A 5,310-nucleotide genomic window follows, 5' to 3' on the forward strand; every position below is an offset into this window, starting at 1 on the left:
GTGTTGGGAGCCAAAAGGCCAGAAGAAAAACATCTTTATGGTCTTGAGAAAAGACAGCCTTATGGTTTCCTGCAAATCTCTATGGCCTTGAGAAAAGACAGCTTTATGGTTTTCTGTAAGTTTCTATAAGATAGCACTTAGTTAAAGAATGTAGAAAAACAACTTTGTGACCCAGGCTAAGTCAGCCTTGAGAAATGTTTTATGCTCACCATAGCAGTTAGCAGATGTTCCTTTAGGATAAGAAATAAACCTCCCTAGCTATAGCATCCAATTAGCGTCTGCCCAGCACTTTCCTTCTCCTCACCTCCCCTCTCCCCACTACCAGTATATATGCCTGATACTTTTCAATAAAATTTTGAGGCTTGATCAGATCCTTGTCTTGCCTCCATTTCCTCGCATTCCTTGTTTGTTTCATTCCTTCAGGTTATTCTCCCGACGCCCCCAACGTTGAAGCCCCACAGGCCGGGGCAGTGTCTGCTTTTTGCAGGTCATCTATATGACTGGGTTCCAAGGATAAGGCTCCACTTGCAGTAGTCCCAGGTTTTAGATTGCTACCCAGAACTTGAGGACTAGTCTGTTTTTCCAGCACATAAGCCTTAGGAAACACATGATGCTCAGTTCCTGAGGTGATTATTTCAGCACCCTATGAAACCAAAGTGGCAGGATAGTCTCCTTGAAATGCCACTTCCATCACTTTATGATCTGATGACTTCCCAATAACAGTCTCAGGGCCAGCACTGGGCTCATTTATAAATTATAAACCCCACTAATTCTGGAAGATATCCCCCAGGTTTCCCTGATCTGTCTGAAAGGGCAGATCTACTTGTGCTATGCTTAACAGCACAGTTTGCATATTTGAAGAGAAGATGAAAAGGCTAGACTTAATTTGTTCAACAGCTGCTGAATTCAGGTTCATGTCCTTGAGTACTGAATCAGTCCCAGAAGAGATGGGTGTTAAAGTATTAGCAGTGGTAGTTAGCAGTGGCTGAACCCCGAATGGGTACACACTTCCATCAGTTCCTGCTAACCAGGCCCATTAGAAAAGTTGGCAAAAGTAACAGATTTCAGAGCTGACAAAGGGACCTGGGATAACCGATTTGAAGATTGGGTCTGAATTTCCCCAGTAGACGATGAAGATGAGGATAAAGATGGTGACACAGAAGAATTCTGTAGTTTTGTTGAGGTTTTCCTTAACTTTGCTTGCATAACTTATTTTAGGAACTATCTTAGCACTGCTATTGTCCACTGGAAAAAACGGGGATGGTTTAAACAGGATACATGAGTCCTCTTTGGAAGCAGCAGCTGAGGCATGCTTTCCTTTAGGCCAATCATCAAACTTTTTACTGCTCACATCAGATTTAATATCTGAGCTTTTATGAAGCTTGTCACCCACAGCAGGTTTTCCACGACTTGTTCATCCAGGTCCAGTTTCATACTTCCAAATGGGCTTTGAACCATCTACTTGATTTCCCTTTTGTTCACTATAGTCAAGCTTTAAAGTTCCAAGTCCCTGTTTTGTTTTTTGTTTTGTTTTGTTTTGTTTTTTGCCTCTGTCGCACAATGGATAGCACATTAGACTTTTTTTTTTTTTTTTTTTTTTTTTTTTTTTTTTTTTTGGTCTTTTTGAGACAAGGTCTCCCTGTAGCCCCAGCTGTCCTGGAACTCACTATGTAGACCAGGCTGGCTGGCCTTGAACTCACAGAGATCTGCCTGCCTCTGCCTCCCGAGTGCTGGAATTAAAGGCATGTGCCACCACGCCCGGCTTATTTATTATTTTTATTGTATGTGTACGAGTGTTATGCCTGCGTGTAGGTAAGTGCACCAGTGTTGTGCAACGCCCGTGGAGAACAGAAGAGGCTGTCAGATCCCCTGGAACTGGAGTTAGGGACAGTTGTTAGCTGACATATGGGTGCTGGGATTCAAACCCAGGTCTTCTGCAAGAACAGTGTTCTTAACCGCTGAGCCATCTCTCCAGCTCCCTCAAGTCCCTGTTTTAATGATGGGACAATAGTCTCTTGTTACATTTTGTCCTGCACTAAATTAAGGTTTTCACAACCCTTGGCACTATTGGGCCTAGCTTTCCTTTTTTTAGGAGTAGTATATCCACTCTCAGATCCACTACCATCATTATCTGCTCCTCTGCCTGTATAACCATTAGTAATATAGCCTGAATTATTTGTTATAACACCATTTAGAATTGCTACAGTATCAGTCTTATCTACAGCCTGGTTCTCCCCAGATTTATTTTCATAAGACTTTCCATTCTTTTTGTCTGTACTCTTTTTCTGAATGAAATTCTTGGTTTTGATGCCTGCTTTTACAAAGGTGCTGGTCTTTACAGTCTGCTTCAGGCTAGTGTCTACAACTTGCTGGTTGCCATTGAGGATGCTAGAAATAGGATTGGTAGCTTCATCAGAACCAAGGGTCTTTGAAGATATTTCTCTTTCTCCGGCATTACCATTTATTTTACCATAGCCTGTTTTCTTCTTCGGTGTTTCCTGGTGCTTCTGGAAGGTGTGTTTCTGCTCATGCTTCAGTGGCTTGGACTGGGCTTTGGGGCTGCCCTCAGCTCCATGTTGTAGGTATTGGTGAGGCTGCTGGTGATGGTGGTGGTCGTGGTAGTTGTAGCTGTGGTTGTAGAAATAATAATGTGGTGATAGTGTGACTGCTGCTGCTGCTGTTGCTGGGGGTGATGGTGCTGAGGCTGTGGCTGGCCTGGCTTCTCCTCCATTGAAAGCGGCTGGGACTCCCTGGCTGAGGCTGCAGGGTGCTGCATTGTCAGGATCTGACACAAAAATAGTTTTTAAAGGAAAAAAAAATACAATATTCTTTAACTAACTGGCTTGCAGTCTGGTAGGTCTATAACCCCATAGCACAACATGTTTATAGAGATGTATATAGAATTATAGTCCTTTTATTTTTCCTTTGCATGAAACCTTTTATAACAGATTAACAATCAACTGCATAAATATTATTAATATTTTTAAAAGAAAGTTAAGTTGTATTTTGGTAATTCACAAACTATCATGCAAAGAAAAACTCAAAAAGACAAGAATAAAATGATTTGAGATAAAAGCTATTTACAGTGGATGTGGTTTTAATAAAATTACTACCCTATAATGTCTCTGGCAATGTACAGAAGAATTGTAAATATTTGCCTATGTTACTGTAATAAGTTAGAAAAACAAATCATGGTGATATTTCCATCCAGTTATGTGCATTAAGTAAGAAGTTAAATTTTTTATTTTTTTATGTGTATGCATGTATTGCCTGCATGTAGGTAAGTGCACCCATGTCGTGCAGTGCCCACAGAGGTCAGAAAAGGCTGTTGGATCCCCTGGAACTGGAGTTACGGATAGTTGTTAGCTGCCATGTGGGTGCTGAGATTTGAACCTGGACCTTCTGCAAGAACAACCAGTGTTCTTAACCTCTGAGCCATCTCTCCAGCCCCGGAAAAGTTAAATTTTATGCTAACTTTTTGATTTGGTTTGCAATGAGAAAGAGTGGAGATTTATATTTTATTCTTAGAGGATTACAAAGACATGTTAAGGAAGTGTTGAGCTTTATTTTGTTTTTTCTCAATAGATACATAAAGTAGGAACCAGATAGAGGTGAAAAGAGGCCACTGAGAAGTGATTTTGATAGCTCAACATTTAACCACGATTACATACATATTCAGATAGCTTCTTTTGCTTTCTATAAATATATGCATTGTGTGTGTAGTAGTAGTTGTAAGTTTATACTTTGAAAGCAGATCTTGTTTTTGTTTCAGTGTTTATTACAAAAGCCTTGCTAATTTAGTAGTGCCTGTCTCCTTGGTTGTACAAGTGTACATTTGTAAACCTTCATGATATAAATGGAATTTGTTTTATCTCTTTGGGAAACATTTGCATTTTAGGAAACATTTACATCCCTGCCCTCTTTAACCTGGCAATATAGTGTTGTATAATGTAAATTTATTTCTCCAAATTGAGAGTTTTTTTAAGAAATTTTTTATCTTTATATGGTTTCAGAAGTATGAACCAGCTTTCCTTTTATTATTGGGAAAACATTTTATTATATAATATAGTTGTTAATTCTGTTCATAATATGGACATGCTAGGATTTAGATCACTTTCAACTGAAGTCAGGGTGTTGTGCATAATAGAAAGTATTGGGCTGAGATTTGGTTACCATGGAGGCCAATGCTTTTCCCATCTTTAAATGTGATGTGACTTTTTTTTGTACAGAAGAGTACTGTATTTTTGAATAGCCTACTCCCAAGTAAGAGCAAATCTGTATGATACCATTTTTTTTCTCTGGACATAAGACATTATAACAGTAACATGATGTACATTTATTTACAAGTGGCCTTATGGACATTTCCCAACAATCTTTTTAAGGTAAAATTGTGACTATATGTGTATAATTAAAGTCATTTTTAATCCTTTGCCTATGAAAATATTTTTGGGAAAAAATTGCTTTGTATATTCAGTTTCTGAAAGATAAAGTGCTTTGTATTTTGTTGAAGTCAGTATTTTGTATAAACATTTATGTTGACCTACTTATGTTTAGTGTTGAAAACTAAAATGAACACGCTATTTCTGTCAGATAAATGTGGAAGGGATTTTTTTACTAGAAGTTTGAAGAAAAGCAATCTTCTGAGCACAATATTGAGTATAAAGATTTTATCATTTAGTTATTCACATCATGAACCTTAAAATAACAGCATGAAGCTTGGGGTGCCAGGAATGATGTTTTTCACATTGATATTGAGTTAGTCTAGCTTTCTTTTTTTTTTTTTTTTTCTTGGTCTTTTTGAGTCAGGGTCTCCCTGTAGCCCCAGCTGTCCTGGAACTCACTATGTAGACCAGGCTGGCCTCGAACTCACAGAGATCCCCTGCCTCTGCCTCCTAAGTGCTGGGATTAAAGGCATGCGCCAACACACCCAGCCCATTACCCTAGCTTTCTAACTGAACATTCTTTGGTGAGACCATTATATCCAGTCACTTGTCACCGTTCTTCTCAGAGTCACACTAGTTCATCAGCATGTCCCTGCCACGGTATCAGTATTTTTCCTTCACATAATGCAACTCTCTTCTACCTTTTCCCACTTCACTTGACCAGCCTCAGTGTGGCTTGGCCCCAGGTTGAACTTTACGTCCCACTATCAGCCCATGGTTTCAGGGTTAAAGCTGACCTTGTTGGAGATTGGTAATGACTTTTATTGTAAAACAACAGCTGATCCTTGTTTGCCTTCATCCTCACCTTTGGTTGGCATAGGCAGCAGTCTCTTCACTTTTAGAAAAGAAGTCCTAGAGAAAGTTACTT

The 5,310-nt window shown here is 39.3% G+C and overlaps 1 pseudogene; it reads right to left on the reverse strand.

The window, feature by feature from the left end:
* Positions 1-2,782, reverse strand: part of LOC103735225 — a 10,540-nt pseudogene extending 7,758 nt beyond the window's left edge.
* Positions 2,783-5,310: the final 2,528 nt, after the last annotated feature.

This window comes from Nannospalax galili, unplaced genomic scaffold (assembly GCF_000622305.1).
Source record: "Nannospalax galili isolate Female #2095 unplaced genomic scaffold, S.galili_v1.0 scaffold717, whole genome shotgun sequence".
NCBI classification, from domain to species: domain Eukaryota; kingdom Metazoa; phylum Chordata; class Mammalia; order Rodentia; family Spalacidae; genus Nannospalax; species Nannospalax galili.